An 18323-nucleotide genomic window follows, 5' to 3' on the forward strand; every position below is an offset into this window, starting at 1 on the left:
CCCAGCTTAGGGCATGCAGCATTGCCTGGATCTCCATGAGGCACAGCCCCTGTGCAGTGCATGTAAGTCTACATGGAGAAAAGACAGAGGACACAGAGGTTCATTGTTTACAACCATGTCTGTCTTTCTGATCTCTGAGTGAGATCCAGCAGTTTGGACTAGACTTACTCCTTCTGAGTAACACTAACACAATAATTTCTGTGGCGCTACTGTTCATTTGAGCTGGTGCAACTGACTGAAAACTGAGCCCTGGGGCTGAGCCCTGGTGTGATTAGTTCCATGCCTCAGTAACAGCTGGACATGTCCCCAAGTAGCCACAGGTTCCAGGGCTGCTACACGAGTTCTGCTCTTCTGCAGGGCAATCCCTGTAGAATTCACATTCCCATTCCCTGGCATCAATTCATGTTGCTATCACACCATAACCACAGGGGCGGCAGGGAGAGCCCTGGCAGGGCTGCCACAGCCTCGTGCTTTGCATTTATGAATGTGAAGCCTCGTAAGGAAAGGTGAGTTTGTAAGATTAATGAAATTTTCGAGTTCCCATGAGCTCTACATGTAGGATAAAACTTGCTGTTGAATCACAGTAAAGTTTTAATTTATTTAATAGGCTAATAGCTTTTATAGAAATGGCCAATAACTTTGGAACAAAACACCACATGGAGCAGGCTGGGGAGGAAAAGACTTTGCTGCCTATTCATTTTTTATCTTTTTGATTATTATTAAACTAAATATAGTACTATAATAGAGTTTGATTATCATTGTGCTTTCCATATTCTGTTTACATTAAAATTTCAGAAAAAGAACTCAATATAAAAGAATTTCACATACAGTGCACTGAAAGAAAACATAAAAACCCTTTAGTGGATAAGTTATGTTCTTCCTGAAAAAGAAGTAACTTTGCATGCTATGAATAGCAGTCTTTCAGTAAACCACCTAACAGACTTTGATAGAATTATTATTTATGATGTATTAATTGGACAAAGCAGTATTAATATTTTATCCCAGAAAAAGTTACCCCAAGCATAGCAAAATAATATATTTCAAACAATATTTGCCTCTATTCCCAGGAAAAGAAGTCTTGTTTATATTGTCAGTTGGAAAATGGCTCCTAAAAAGTAAGTTTTCATTGTACACTTCATTTCTTGGGATAATTTATACTCCTCTACTTTAAAACATATTTTTTAGCTGTGCTTTCTCAGAGAAAATATTTACTATTACATCATTATCTGAAACAGCCTTTCAACTTGTATAATACAAGGATTCAGTTAATAACCACAAGGATTCTGCTTGTAACATTCTATCAGTTTTATGAGCAGTTTTGAAAGTGTATTTACAATTTTTAGTAAATTTCCACTTACAATAGTGGAGAAAAATAACCACATTACTAAAATTTATTTAACAATTCATACACCACATTAAATGTTACTTTTTATATTCCAAAATGTTTATCATACATGTGTACTTCAGATTGTTTTTTACCAAGTATTGAAAAATACATTAGTTTTCTCTCATTAAAAAAACAAACAAACAAAACAAACCTCAGCCTACATTTCTTTTTTGTTTAAATCACAAAAATCTGTTACTTTCAGAATGCCACTAATTAATAAATACAAAATAAAAGCCCAAAACAGAAGCAAAATTGACTAGAATATTTTATACATACAAAGCTCTGATAAAACAAGTAAGGAAAACTTCAAAATGGGTTGTCATTATTCTTAAGTCCTGATAATGGAATAAGTAGTGTTCGAGCCAGTCTCTCTGCAATTTGCAAGAACCTGTTTATTTTCTAGAAACAGCCTGTGAAAAGCCTGTTATCTGTCTTAGATGTATTTTCTTTTTGCTGTGGCTGTGAATGGAACTTAAATATTCAGCCTTACCTACTGTGCATATTCAAAAATTTAGAGCCAGACCCTGTGAGTATCATAAGGAAGAACTAAAATATATATTTCAAAGACTCACACACATTTTCAGATTTTGCATTTGCCTTTCGGATTTTGACCTTTTAGAAGTCACAGGTTCATTGTACCTCTGAGGACAGAGAACTTACTACAGCCACAAAGAGGGAAGGGAGTTATAATCACATGGCTCCAAGGGCTTTGGATTTTAGAAATTCACCAAATATCTTTGCAGTGTAGTTGGATTGATGGCAATGCCGTCAGCACAGCAGAGAACATAAATAGCGATATAAGTACAAGGAATGACCTGACTTCCTATTTCACTCTTTTCTGTTTTAAAGCTCTAATGTATCAGATCAGAGAGCTACTAGGCTCAGGTGGATCTTCATCCCCTGCCATGCATATATTCGTTTTTACCAACCCTCACTTCAGTTGTGTCCTTAAAATTTAAGGTTACATTGCACTGGCACAATAACAAAATCTTAATTATACTGTTTGCAATTTGAATTATTTTTTCTCCTTCCACTAATACCTGAAACAAAGCAACTAATCCATCAAAACCAAAACCAGAAAATCACAGATGAGTAATAAAGCCAGCTGTCTTCAATTTGCCCATTGCAGTGTGAAATTGAACAAACACAGCTTTTTAAGGGGGAGGTGTGTTCTGTGAAAAAACCCATTGTATTAACATATTAAGTGCTCTGGAGTCACACAGAAAAGAGAGTCTGTCTTTTTCTCCCGTGGTATCAAGATGTCCATCATGTTTATGAACAGCAGAGCTGCAGAGCCACTTTCTGTTAACTGAGGAATTGATGAATGTACCTGACAGCATTTAAATGTCCAGGGCATGGTTTTCTTTAAAGTGCACCATGAAGGTTCTCGGTTTCTTTTGTGGTTTGTCACCTATAAAGTTTTAAAAGGGAACAAGTTGTTGTTCCTTTAATGTAGCTCCATACTGTGTAAGGCTTTTACCTGCGGAAATTTACCTGCTTTCTCACGGCAGATTTTTCTCTCACATCTGTAGGAATTAATTAGCCCCCACAGATTTTACATCAGTGTTTGCAGGGTGGATGAGAAGAAGCAGCCAAGTGCTAGGTTTTATGTCCCTTGTGTGTCACTTATCTTCTAATCTAGTTCAGACAATTAACTGGAATCATTTAACTAGGATTTACTGATGCTGCATGAAGTAAAATCTCTCCATCACTTCTGATTTTTCGTCTCAATTTTTTTTTTTTTCTCTTTTGAGTGTTTGCTATAGAATCAGTAGAAATAAAACAATTTCAGTTCTTCTGTTAACATGTACCTCCCTGCTCTGACTTGAGCTCAGGGTTAGGAAAGTTTCTCTAGGATATAAAAAAAAAACAACCTGCACCAGCTAAAGTGACATCAGAAGATGGAAAACAGAGAATAGAGACACTGCCTAGCTAAACCTTCAGCCTCAGTTCCAGGATGACCTGATTTCAACACTTTAGTTACAGCTCAGGGTAACTGCTTCTTCAATGCATTTATATCTTTGTATTCTTCAGTCAATGGGATGGAAGACAGGTGAAGAGGACTTCATTAAAGCTTTGCCTTTAGCCTTTGGATTTGAACAACCAAAAATCTAAGAAAATCATCAGCCTATGGATCAGACATTAGGGGAATGAATATTTACCTAATAAACTTCATTGAGGAGAATCAGTAGGGACTTCTCTAAATCCACAGTTTATATATTACAAGTAGAGGAAATATTATGGCCCTCAGGATGTATTTATCTAGAAATAGCTAAATATCTTTTTTACACAGTTGCTTACCTCTATTTTATACAATAATTTCATTCAGTTCTTTGTAGTCTAAACCAATTTCCTCCACCACAGAATTTTATTATTTGCTGATTGTCTCTAGGTAGCTTAATTACTGGTAAGAGGATAATGAAGTAAACCTGGAGCCGGTATTTAAGTAGAGTGGAACTACTCGAGTGTAATGAGCATTTTAAATTTGCCTTTTTAGTACTTTTAGTACTTTGTAAAGACCTATAACAAAAATGCCTCCTTCCTCCTGCCTTGCCTATTAAAAGGCTGTCAGGAGTGGGTACACTGCAATTAACACCAAGGGGCAATGTGCCTGCCAGGAGGTGGGGGGTGGGTGGAGGGGAAGGGAGGCTTGCTGCTGGCTGGGCTCTTCAGGGGTCCATTTGCATCACACTCTCATAGCATCTTCACTGAAATAGAAAAGCTGGAGCACTGGGGTCTTAAAAGGTCTCCTGGTGTTTCTTTTTACCTCAAGGAGGCCATTATGGCCGACTGTTGATGGCCTCAAATATTCTAGCAAAGCTCATTATTTTCCATCTACTTAAATAATCTCCATATCTTCAATTATATCAGCCAGACTTCACTCTTAAAAGTTTTGTTTTTCTTGCATGTTTTGCAAGTGGCTTTCAAACCAGAGCTGACTTTATTTCTAGTGACAAGAAAACTCCCTGTACCCTCCCACACACGGTCTGAGGGATGTCAACCCCAGCAAGCAGGAATGGCTCAGGCACTGGCATGCTCTTGCTGGTGGCTGGATCAAGGAGGCAGCACAAGTCAAGAGGGACTAGGTCTCCCCAGTCTGAGCATACACAGCTTAGAGAGCAGAGGATTTAGCTCTGTGCATTTAGCTGTGCTTTCCTCTTACCAGCCAATTCAGAAAATGAGTCCTGATCAGCTTCCTTGACTGTGTAACCCAAAGGACTAAATTGAAACTTGAGTGGTAGCTTCTCTTCTGCAATTTCTGTTCTTTGTGGTTTTATGGAGTAATTTAATCAGCTTGAGCTCCGTAGATGAGGGCAAATGGTGTTTCATTTCCATGTACAATAGAACTGTCAACTGAGTGTGTTGAAATGTACTCATTCACAGAATGGGCCAAGAAATATTTGGGAGTGTAAATCCTTTTGAGAGAAGAGGACAACCCCTATTGCCCTTGCCATATGTGTATTGTGTGGTTGTTTAAAGCAGAGGAGGAGTAGAAGAGTGCAGCCCTGCGGCCACTGCCATTACTGTGAAGTTCAGGCAAACACAGATTTTAAGAGCAACTTTCTGACTGCTGATGGCTCATTGTGTCCCCCCAGCTCAGCCCAGGCTTTGGAGCTGAACTGCCTCAGCAGGATCAGAGGGTCTTCTCAGCCCTTACTACCAGGCAATTAGGTGGTTTGACACACAGTGATGCTTGATCAGTTTTAGTTCTGCCCTTTCCTTAGAAGGAGTTGCAAGACTGATTCCTGCTAGAAAGAAAGATGACTAAAATGAAATGCTGCAGTTCTAATCATATTGGATTTAACTGATTGCCGCTGGGCCTTTAAGAGACAGGTACATCTGATGCTGAGTCTCATACCCACAGTAAATAGACTATTTGCCCTGACTGTGCTGCTCAGCTGACTCCTGTGAAAACAAGGCCAAGCAAGAGAGTGTTGTCAGCACCAGATGAATCTTTGGTCTGTGAGCTGAATCTTCTTGAATTATGGTGTAATATACCTCTAGAACATAATCAGTATGCACCATAAATACCACAGCCATAAAAGCATACTTGGCTGAATACTGTCATGGCATATCAGGCACAGAAAGTGTGCAGAATTCAACAGATCCATGTCCCACATGCCCCAAGAGTCAATTTGGCCTGTTATCTTTCTTGTCCTGTTAACATTTATTTGCACCTAATAAGGCATGAAGTCATTACTTGTGGTGTATGTCCTAACATTTAATCCCATGGTGTCATATTTTAATTGTACAGAAAAAGTATCTAAATGGTTCTAATTCCCTAAGGATGTGGTTATTCAGTAATGATCACAACCCTTGAAGCTCCCTTATTACTTTTATTGAAATAAAATCCTTCATGACTGAAATACTACATAAGTTTTAAATTGCATCAAAATGAATTTGATGGTTTAAAAGAACAGATTGCAAATTTAGTTCATACAAGACTGCCCATAAGTAATACCTTATAGAACACTTTCACATACCAAGTCCCCTAGCTGTAAAAGGATAACTCTTCAAACACTCAAGAAATGTGGCTGAGGGCATGACATCTTCATAGGCCCCCCGAGGGGTCCATGAGGCTCAGACCAATAAGTATGGTTTGAGGCATCAGCCTTTTTTATGTATATTACATAGCATGTGATCAGATGGAAATGAAGCACCATTTCCTGTCATCTACTGGGCCTGAGCTGATTAAGTCACTCCATGCAAACCACAAAGAACAGAAATTACAGAAGAGAAGCTATCACTCAAGCTTCAGCTCGGTTCTTTGGGCTATATATCACTGGTAGCACAGAGTAGAATTCAGTCTCTACTTCCACAGAAATGTAATAAAATCAAAATATTGTGATTTTGGGTTGGAAGGGACCATAAAGATCATCCGATTCCAAGACATCTGCTATGGGCAGGGACACTTTCCACTGGACCAGATTGCTCAAAGCTCCATCCAACCTGGCCTTAAACACTTTCAGGGATGGGGCATCCATAATTTCTCTGGGCAACCTGTGCCAGTGCCTCACCACCCTCACAGTAAATAATTTCTTCCTAATATCTAAACTAAATGTGCCCCTTTTAGTCTGAAAACATTCCCCCTCCTTCTATCATTCTATCAATACATACCCTTGTAAAGTCTCTCTCCATCTTTCTTGTAGCCCTCTTTAGGTACTAGAAGGCCACAATTAGGTCTCCCTGAAGCCTTCCCTTTTCCAGGTTGAACAACCTCAATTCTCTTAGCCATTCCTCATAGGATACATACTCTACATCTAAAGAGGCTGTAGCACCACTCTCCCTACTTCTCTTTGGATGAGTTAATAATTTTGTTGTCCTCCACAGATTTCTCAGATACCCTCCAACTCAACAGAATTATATGTATGTTTAAAGACAACCATGCAGTTTATCTGATTACTTGATCTTTAGACCAATTTATACAACTGTCCTTAATCTAAAGTTCTCCACACTTTTGTATAAGAAATTATTATCGTGGTCCTTATATTCCTTTCCTCTAAAGTATATACTATATTGTTATCTATATTATATAGATAACAATATAATAATTTCTATAGCTTGGAATTAATGTATCACATTATGTATGCTCAAATTTTATAATGGTATTCCCTAGGTTATATATGTATGACAGATCAGCTGCAGGCAAATTTTTAAGCAGTTTTGCTTTCCTTCAAACCTACCCAAACCTTTTGGCTTCTCCCAAAGGAGGTAAAAATAGTGAGCAGTCCACATTATTTCTGAAAATTGGTGCAGCTAGGAAAATAAAAGCTAAGTAAAGGCTACTAATCAAATCTCTAAAATGTAGCCTATGGTATACCTAATAGACAGCAGCCCCTTGTTATGCAAAAAACTCCTGAATTTAAAATATAAATCTCTTTGAATGAGAAAATATTACTCTTAAAAAAAGAATATCCTTCTTGGTTCTGCTATTTAATGAAATAATGTGCCTTATGATTTATATCTCACTCTGGTCACATTTATAACTCTTCATTTTTATTAAGTAGTTACAGATTTCGCTACACACCAACTCAAAGAGCATACTTATGCTGATCATGTTGGGCAAAATCTTTCTGCTGATTTTCCTCAAGTGACTATTGTGACATTTCATAGCTCATATGGATCACAACTGTGGGTTCAAAGCAAGCTTGAAAGCTTGCTGAAAGACTTGAAGTACTTTTCACTGCTTCACAAATCAATGCTGTCAAGAGAAAATCTTGACCTTTATGCAATTCTAATTAATTTAATAAAAACCTTTGGCATGGTGAGTAATTTAGAGATGTACAAAAAAAACCTTGGCTCTCTAAGTAGTTTCTGTCCGTTTTGAAAAGGGCCCATGATGGAAAGTGAATAAAGGTCCATAAGAGTCTATCAAACTTGTCTAAAGCACTCAGAAGCATTTAAAGTCTTATCCTGTTTATTCTGTTTTATACAGAAAAGCCAAGCAAAGTGAGCTGCAACCTAAAGAATAACACCACAATTTCCTTTCAGACTGCCTGAAGATGATTTAACATTTAGCAGACTGCATATGCAGTCTAAGGTTAATGAATGGATTTCCTGGAGCTCTGCTGTGTTAGCAACTTTGTACTGTTAGTGTACTGGAGCAAGAAGTTTTTGGTTCATTGGGGGACTCATCTTCGGTTTCTGCACACCTACTTGTACTGACTTGAAATCTAAGAAGGAAAAATGTGTCAAGCAACTCCCCTCAAGAAGTAGCTATCCATAGAAAAGAACGTGTAGAATAAATTAGCATAACCTCAAACTGTTTTGAATAATGTGCTAACTTTTCTGGTTTGCCTCCATGCCTGTGAGGCAGCATGGTCTTCAGCTGATTCAGGAAGTGCACCAGTAAGATACCCTGGTCAGGTCACCTCATTAAATGCTATGTTTCATTTTCTCATCACTCACTGACCAAAGTGGTACAGCCAGCTCTCGAGTGGTAAAGCCTTATAGGATGCTTGTGTCCTGTGGTATTAGTAATCACAGGATGAAGGAAAGTGAGTTTAAAATAAGAAATGAAAGATTTACATTAGATATTAAGAAGAATGTATTATGGATGCGGTGAGACATAGGAATAGGTTGCCCAGATAAGTTATGGATGTCCCTCCCTGGAAGTATTCAAGGCTGGATGGAGCTTTGATCAACCAGATCTAGTGAAAGTGGTTCCTACCCTTGGCTGAGGGCTTGGGACTCAATGGTCTTTAAGGTTCCTTCTCAGCCAAACCACTCTGAGGTTCTATGATCAGTGACACACGTGTGATAGGCCTGCTCTGTGGTTTGGACACAAAAGACATGAATATCGACTTTATGTATTTCAACTAAAATTTCTGTGCTCTGAACAGAAATTCAGCTATATTTTATTTGCTTGAAAAGAGTCTTTAATGTGGGTAAGACTAAGTACAATTTAGAAGAGAAATGTTGTGTTCTCTGTTGCTGGTATGTATCACCTTTACAATGCACATGATGCAGATGGCCGGAAGTACTGTCTGCAAAGGGCACAGAGCTGAATCAAAGAGAGACCATCACAACCTACACATAGAACAGTACATACTTAGGTTCCAGCTGGGAAAGTTAACAGTGATTTAATGTTCTCATCTGCTCATGTTTAACACAGGGTTTTATATGGAGTGAGATATTAGCTAACATTCGACAAATAATTATCCAAACTCCAGGCCAATGATCACAAACCTTGCAATCTCATTGCTTAAGGAATTAAAAGCTTGAGAAGACATGAAGTTCATTCCTGTAAGTTTTCAGACAAAAGCATGTCTGAGCACAGGCTTATTCAGGAATATTGATTCCATATTAAATTTCCATTTCACCACACTTAAATGTCAGGTATTGACATGGCCTTATTTAAAGAATAACAAGTAAAGGCTGGTATTATTTATAATGGGACCATTCAGTGAAAAAACCTAAAAATCTGAAAGTTCAGGACATCTGATTCTGAGTTTCACTCAGAAGCTTACAAGGAGCTATTTTGCTGAGAAAAGTGATGTTAATCACAATACGGGTTTGGGAGACTTCTTTTGTTATCACACTGTGAAATGGCCAGATTCTCATTGGCTACATATAGCATTGTAACTGTCTATTAAAAACAAGGTAAGATTTCAGGGTGAGATTGCCTATCTCCAGATCAGGAATCTCACAGTACTTGGAGAAGTCTGATTGCATGGTTTTTGGTTCTAGGCTCATAGATACAACACGCCAACAGCTGCAGTGCCATTGGTCTTGGGAATGGGCTGTGTCTTCTGGCCCTCACCTGGGAGCTCTGTGCTCCTCATATACACAAGCAGAAGCCATTCTTCAATTTTGCATGCCTTTATCTTACATCTTCAGGCACTAAAGAAGACACCTGGGTTGGGATTTTTTGTAGGTTCTTTAGAGAGACAAAGGAGTTTCTATGCAGAAATCTGGTCAAAGTAATTTTTAAAGCTATTTAGAAGCTGTAGTTTATATTAAACCCTCAAATCTGAAAATAGCAAGAGTTCATGGCAATTAAGAACTTTAAAGCAAAAAAAAAAAAAAAAAATTGCTTTCCTGTTTTACCTGGCACATCTCTCACCTTCATGGGTGGATCTGTGTACCTGTGCTCAACTCAGAAGCAAAATCCAATGTGAAAACTGGCAGCCTCAGAAAAAGCTAGAATATCTCCTGAAAGAAGCTTTTGAACCTGATGCAGCTGCCCTGAAATGAAGAAAGCCAGCATGTCATTTTAAAAAAGGAGTTTACTTTACAGTTTGAGCCTTTAACTCAATTTCAGAATCAAAACAGGAGAAAGGAGCTGATTCTGTCCTAATATATAACTCTACGAGGCAGCTGTGATCCTCTTGCTGCCTGTGGAGTGACATCTGTAAGACTAATAAGACACATGAAAGAGTAATACCTATCAGAATGTAGTTTTCACTGAGGCTTCTTGACACTACCAAAATGCTAATATGAAGCAAGGACATAATTGACTCTTTAGAATGCATGTGAAAGACAATATCAGGTGTATTGGATAATGTCCTGGCTCTGCTCAAGAACTTCTCTCTTAAATTTCAGAGGGTCCAGGATTTCATCAATTATATTCATCAACAACAAAATGTAATCATTTATTTTTGACTTATTCTTTTGTACAAAAATTCCTCATCTGTAGTAAGAAATTACAGCTAACTTAGAAATTTTGTAATGTGATTTTTCGTTAATGAACTGCTCTTTTAAATATTATGAGTACTGCTACTTGAAGGCATGAAGGCATTTTAATTGGATTGTATAAACTGAATACACAGCACAGCTTCCAAGGAAGATGAGAAGAGCGAATGCAGAATGGTAATCCTTTATGTAATCATACATATGATAGATTATATCTGGGTTTCTGGGAAGACAAAGGCTGTCATAGACAGCTGAACACTTTCTTTCTGTCATAGGAGCTGAACACTTTCTTTTCTCATCTCTGCAATTTTCTTGATTTTTAGAAAAATACAGTACAAATCAAGGGAGTCAAAAATCTTAAAAATTCTCATGAATAAAATATTTGTAAAAAAACCGCAAAACCCTAGGTCTACCAGAATATTTTTTTAAACACCAATTCAAAATTCTTATTGCTGACAAACTTGCTGAAACATTGAAATTAAAGAGCATGCTGATCTAAGCACACCATATTTCTCTAAATGTCAAACTTTAAAATGTCATATGTTTCCTTAAAATAAGGAAGATATTCAGAAATCTTCTCAAAATTTTTCTCTTTGAAAACTTACTCAATAAGAAAAATGGATTAAAAACTTCATGGATATGTCTAAGGGGCTCCTCAGCAAGACAACTTAAAAATGAAATAAAAAGGAAGACTTTAGACACTTTCTCACATCATAACTTCATTGAAAAGCTGACGAAGTACACACCAGTAAATGAGGTACAAAACAGTTAAGTGGATAGTGAGGTGGATTTAAAACTGATTGAAGAGCCATCCCAGTCATCTGTGGTCAGCAATGTGACTTCCTGCAGGAGGTCAGTCCCCTGTGCTGGACTCCAGGCGACAGTACTAGTGTTGGTACCATTCAGCATCATAAATGACATGGACTCTGGGACAGAGGGCTCCACCAGCCAGTTTTCTGGTGGTGTGGAACGGGAGCAGGGGCTGATACACCACTGGAAGGTGCTGCCATCCCACAGGCACTTTGAGCTGGAGCAAGGGGCAGAGAGGAGCCTCAGGGAATTCAGCAGGGGGGAAACAAATGCAGTCACCAGCCCTCACGGGGGCAAGAAAGCTGCCAGAGAAGGATGTGGATGTTCTGGTGAACAAAAACTTGACTGTGAGCCAGGATTGTGCCTTTGCAGCAGAAACGATGGCCAGCTGCACATTGGGCTGTGGTAGGAGCAGGGCTAGGAGCAGGTGGAAGGAGTTGACAACTCTCCTCTTTCCACACTGTTGAGGCCACACTTGGCCTTGTGTGGAGCTTTGTACAAGAAAATGGACTTACTGGAGTGAGTCCAGTGCAGGGCCACAAAGATGGTTAAAGGAGTGAAACACTATTCGTAAAAGGGAGTTCATACTGTTCAGAACAGACATGAGAAGGCTCAGAGGGACTTTGTCCATGCATAAAAACAACTGAAAAGGAGAGTAAACAAAAGGGTGAGAGATGGTTCTGAATGCTGTCCTGGGACAAGAAGCAAAGGGCACATATTGAAGCACAGAAAATTCTGTTTAAAGATAACAAAGCACCATTTTATTGTAAGGGTGGTTGAACAAGCTGTACTGAGATGTTGTGGAGATATTCAGAACATGACTGGAAACATCTCTGAGCAACTAGCTCTTGCTAATCTTGCTTTTAGCCAAGGACTGGACCACAGGATTCCCAGAGCTGCCCTCTCTTCTCAGCTTCTCTGTGATGCTGCTCCATGACTTGCTCTAAGAGCTTTATCTTAAAAAACATGACTGAGGCCCAGATTCATCAGCTCTCCCAGATAAGTTAACAGAAATCATTTGAGTTCACGGTGACAGAACGGTGTTGATGACAGTCAGCTGTGTAAGAAGAGGACTCATTTTCTGTGCATCTGAAACTAAGGTGGTTTTTCTTTCAACGACTTGATAGCAGAGTGTTGAGACAAGCAAATAAAACTGCAAGGAACACCTGCAAACATTACTGCTTGTCAGCATGCTCAGAGTTGTGTGAAACTGAAAAAACTACAAACCAGAGGCAGCATCGAGGTTATAAGCTTAAAAACAAAAGGTTTATTAAATGTTTTCTAAAGCAGTCTCAGATAATGAAGTACAGCCAAAGGACGCAAGTGAAAACCAGAACGGCCACTTATTTCTGTAGCAGAAATACTGTTTTCTTCCCATGTTCTTGTGGGAGGTTTATGAATTTCAGTCATAATGTTGTGACTGGACTTGTCACCAACATTTTTGCCAGAAATCAAGATTTATACTCAGTTCCTTTGTCACAAGTATATTTGATATTTTGAAGTTTTCCCCTGGTGTTATATGATGTTTTAAGGAGGTCTTATTCAGACAGCCATGTCAATGAGCAAATTGTCTAATTACAGATCTGTATTCTTGTCTCTTATATGGCTTCATTATCTGTATCTATGTTAAATGCCTTACCTGTTTGAAACATATAACTTGAGGCATGGAGCTGTTACTTTTTCCAAATTTCTGCTTGAAAAATTGGACTAATTTCTGAATAAACTTTTCAGCAAAATAGGTTTGCTCCCTGTAAAAGTATTTTTCAAGTTTGATTTTTACACAGAACAATATAACTCTCTGTAGCTCCATGCAGTTGTGTTTTCAAGAAACACACAAAAAAAGGCTTCTAGGGAATTATCTGTACATATGCACCAGTCAAAATTCACTAAATAAGGTAATGCATGAGTTACAGTTAAACTCAAAAAACTCCTTGAAAACTTCAGGACTACAAGGAGAAAAAAGTTCTGTACATATGCAAATCTGAACATTTTGCTACATTTCTGCAGGCATTTTGTAAACAAAAAAGGAAAAACAAATATGTATTCCTGAGCATTTGCAGAGAAATCTCCAAACATCTGATATCTCTGTTCCTTTAATGTTATTCACTAAGAAAATCAAATACCTAGAAATCCAAACATACAATAATTTTATTTATAATAATGCTATTATGAATGCTGCAGTTCTATATAGTATTAAGATTCTTGATTGTGTCAAGACTACCTGACCCAAGGGGTTTGTATTTGATGAGAAAAAAAAAAAGAAAGAGATCTTCAGATGATGCCATCCTGTCTGTGCAAACATTCTTTGACTGTCAAAAAAATTCTAGAGCTACTTTTACCACTACTGGGCATAATGTCTGACCAGAAAGAGTGGTTCATGTTTATATGCAATTTAGACTTGTGTATTTCACAATCTTGAACTATAAGTGTTGGATTTACAGTAGAGAAATGGAAGTTACAATCAAAAGAGCATGTCTTAATTTGAAGAAAAAAAAAAAAAACCACAAAAAAATTAGTAATACAGGCTGAGGGAAATAAAAACCAAAAGGAACTAGGCCTACCCCAAAGTCAGAAGTAGTTCAAGAGGAGGAAGAGTACTAGTAGACTGAACATTTGTAGAGATCTTGTTTCTGTCTTCCTGCAGCACTCCCTGTGCTGCTTAGACATCAGTGGAAACGTTAGGCTTAGGCTGCTGCCTTCAAGAGGGGTCAAATGTGTTCAGACAGACACATTTCGAATGATCTAGCTACAAATGTAGCTTCATTTAGTTATGCAGTTAAACTAAGAATAATAGGAAATCTTCTAGAGAATAACTCCATATAATTAGAATCACACCATCAAGTAGTAAAACAGATTTTAAAAAGCTGGGACCATTACTTCTCTAAATTTCAAAATAAATCATTATAGTATGAGTTGTAAACTCTGACCTCATCCTCAACACCATTTAGCAGGGCACTGTTTCACTAACCAAAGCAGCAAACTAAGGTACGAATAGCCTTTAAAATTTAATCTTCCTGCTGACCTAAGAAGGTCCAACCAACCTAATGGTAACCTTTAAAGGTTAAGCATTAATTTATTTATTGTATATTGTCCATGTGTATTTTATTCAAGTATTTCTTTTCCTTCAACAGTTTCACACCCTCTTGAAATCCGATTTTACCTAAACAAAATTAATACAAAAAAAAAGGATTACTGGAACTTCTATCTAGAAACAAACAAAAAATCCTCCCATGAGTAGAGAAGATTCTTATATTTGTATTTGTGTCATGTAAAAAATTCTGTTTGCAGCTCTGTGGGAAAACAGCCTCCGAGGAGTCACTAACTATTTGTCCTATAGAACACAAAGATGCTCTAGTGGCAAACTTCAAGCAGGCATAGTCATGTTGTTTGTTGGTAGCAAGTGATTGTGGCTGCCTGAAGCTGTGACACCCTCTTCTGTTTCACCAGGCGTTTGAGGGGCACCTCTCCCAAGGGCTGCAGGTGGGAGAAGAAGGGGACCAGAATCAGCTTGTCTGAGCAGAGTCGTGGAGACCTGCCCCAGAGTGGGAAGCACAGCAGGGCAGTGTGCTCCTTCTGCTGAGCAGCCCTGCCCTCCTGCTGGCATCATGACCTTCATTTGAACCCCTCAGAAACAGCAGCATTTGTCTTCCTCTAAATCCTCCAAGGGATGAAACACAAGAAACATTTCACTTGTCAGGACTGTTTACTACTTGTTGAAGTAAATGTAAAACTGATGTTTCTCTAACAGGAGCTGACATCTCTATTTTACAATGACATATCCATAGACTTCTTGGCATTTCTTATTAATATTTTGACACTAGAAGCTCTTTCCTGTGATTTAGTGTCAAAGCAGTAAGGTCATCTTGAGTTGTTTAAACACTTGCTAAATAGCAGTCTTAAAAATAAGAAGCAATATCATTATAACAAGGAAGTCTTCAGATATATCTCACTACAGGTATCCATGACTATTTCTCTGTAGCTGCAGTATTTCTACAATATTATTTATTAAAGAAATATATTGCTAGTGATTCAGTGTGGATACTTTAGTGAAACTGCATTTTATTAAGGAATAGCTTCTGCCATGAATGAATTTACAATTTGAATAGGTCGAACATGTAAAATCAAAGAACACAAAGCAACAGAGAAAGCAGAGTAGCAATTACTAGATTGTTCCTTGACCAGTCTTTATGATGTTTTAATTTTAACCAAGTGACCCTCTCCTCTGACTTGAGTGGTTGCCATTCTGGCTCTGACAACTCAATACAGAAAGTTACTGACTAGCAAGAAAAGATGAGAAAACTTCCACAGTCCTATTTTAACTATAATATCATTGTGTGTTGTTCTTAAGAAGTTATGGCCCTATCGAGAAAATTATGCTTCAGCAGATATTTCACTACCACATTTGTGAAGGAAAGCAAGGGGAAAACAAAATCTATAGTGGGCAGTGACTGCTTTGCCTGAAAGAAAACAAATAGGAATACCATAGCATCAAGGTTAGCTTCCTGATTCTGCTAAACTCTCCCTTGCATGTGCTTTCTAAAGGTCAGGACTAACTAGGGCACATGGGACCTTTGGAACAACCAAGAGTAACTTCAGAGTAGCTCTGATCTGTATTTGGCTGTGGAAAGGTTTGTTTTAGTTCAGTTACAAAGTTTAAGTCAATATATGTCAAAGCTGTGACACTGCTGTTAGAAGCACAAAAGTTGTCAGAGACATTCATGTCCTGATTGATTTGAGATGTGGGGCTAATTTAAATGATTCAGAGGGTTGCAAGGACATCAGTCTTGGAGCTTCTTTGCTGCTGAGAGTTTATATAATTTTATTCTTAGTGGACTCTGTACAGTCTCTGCAGTATCTCGTCTACATCTGACTTGACTCAAATGACTGTCACATTAACTGGAAAAGCAATGTGGAAAATCAATAAGTGCTACAACTCTTTATCACCACCACAAACTTTTAATGTTTGCTATCAAAACTTTCTTTCTGTGTGCAGTTTTATGCATCAGTTGATATGGATTTTACTTTAAATCTTGTAAGGCATACCACAAGGTCTTCAGCTGAAGTGCACATTTAAGGAATAATTACTGCATACAAATGAATTTTATGACATTCAGAGGTTCCAGTCCCATTTTTATGAGTGTGCATTCTTTCGTATTGTTATTCAACCTCTACATTCATCAGCTAAGCTGTTTTACTTCTTCAATGGCACATTTCTATCACCTGTAGCTTCTACTCCTTCTGCATCCCAGTTGGCAAGTGCTTTAACTTCTGTTTGCCTCTATGCACTTTTTTCTGTTAATATTGTTCTGATAGAGTTAAGGCTTGTGAGTTTACAGACAACAATTTCTATTGGCTGCTATGACTGTTGCATCAAGCTGAGATGGAATCTCCTTCCAGGTGAGCCATACTGGAGGAATAGCTCTAGACTGGTTGTATGACCAGCAACACAACACTTATAGTGCAGTGTAGAAACCTGCATTGTTCATTCTCTGTAAATATTTGGGATAATACTGTAAGGTATATGTTGTGCATGTACAGAACCTCCCTTATCCTTTTTCCAAAAAAACCCACAAACAAATGGCCTCTGTACTACTTGAAGATTCAGTGATATGTGAGCATGTTGTTTAGAGTTAGCAGATTGGAAATTCTCATATTTGCCAAATGAAGTGGAAAATACTTAAGATTTCCAAGCTAATGAGTGCTGCAGTTCCCCAAATCATTGCATACACACCAGAAGTCTGTGTACCAGTATGACTAAGATACTCTTTTTTCTGTTTGGAAATGTCCTTGTACTTTTCCACTGTTGCAGGGATTTTTTCCAAAGTGCTTTCACTTACTGATAGAAGACTGTGATAATTTCTGGTGATTAAAAGTTCTTAGGTGCAAAAGTTAATTAGTAAAAAAAAGAGCTTGCTACCAACTGCTAGTAGTAACTTGGTGTATAATAAATATCCTTTCTATAATTTCAAGATCTCTGGCCTGATTGTGGTGTTTCCTGGAAGTGTCTCTGAGAGCATCTTCCATATGAACAGTAAACACAATATCAAGTCTTAACACATTTTAAACTGTTCACTGAAGTAGAGGATAATCTTGTGTGATGCAAAGTCTCTGAAAGTCATATTGATGTCTGGCTATAAACTATTGATATCTATCAAGAACTTCAATAAGAACATCAGAAAGATCACATCATGAGGCAGGGTTCATTTTATTTCCAAGGTATTTATCAGTTTGATTATCTTGCCTGATGATAGCTTGTTATTTTTAGAGGGAGATTGAGGATAACATTGGTTTTCATAGAGACAGAAGTCACCTTCTTTCTTCTGATAGGCAATTAATAATTACAGGAATAAAATAAAATAATTTTTAGAAGGGTTACCAACTTGTTTTGTAATGCAATCTTGAAGAAATTACACATGAAGAAATATTTCTGTACATGAGCTCAGACAATTTTTATCTTCACAATTTTTCTTCAACCATTATACAGTGTAATGTCAGCATATCTGATGATCTTTAGGTTTTCTGAAAACATGTAAAGATCACTCATTAGGAATTCTTAAAAAACACACAGAATGTTTTCTAAACATAGTCTTTTATTTTTCTGTCATATAATTACTAGCAGTCCATTACTAGATAGCAGTCCAGAGAACAGCTCCTGGACCGTTGCAGTGTGTGATCTGAAGGAGGTGCTTAGCAGATATAATTTTCTCATTGCAGTCCCATTACTCTCTGTCCCAAAACTGTGTCTCTGTTGAATCACTTCCATTATCTGAATCTCTCACAGAGAAGGCTCATTACCTACACTAGATCACATCAAGTTTCTTTTTCCTTCTCTGCACACTTCCACACCTTTCCTGTTCTCTGATTGTCCTCTGCTTCCTAAAAATCATCATAATCCTGTGATCAAGCAGCTATAGGCCACATGTAAAAAGCTACAAAAATTGTTGCAGATATGGAAGTAGAAACCTATTATATGCTTATTATTTTAATTTAG

The sequence above is a fragment of the Zosterops lateralis genome (genome assembly GCF_965231275.1).
Source record: "Zosterops lateralis genome assembly, chromosome: 5".
NCBI lineage: Eukaryota > Metazoa > Chordata > Aves > Passeriformes > Zosteropidae > Zosterops > Zosterops lateralis.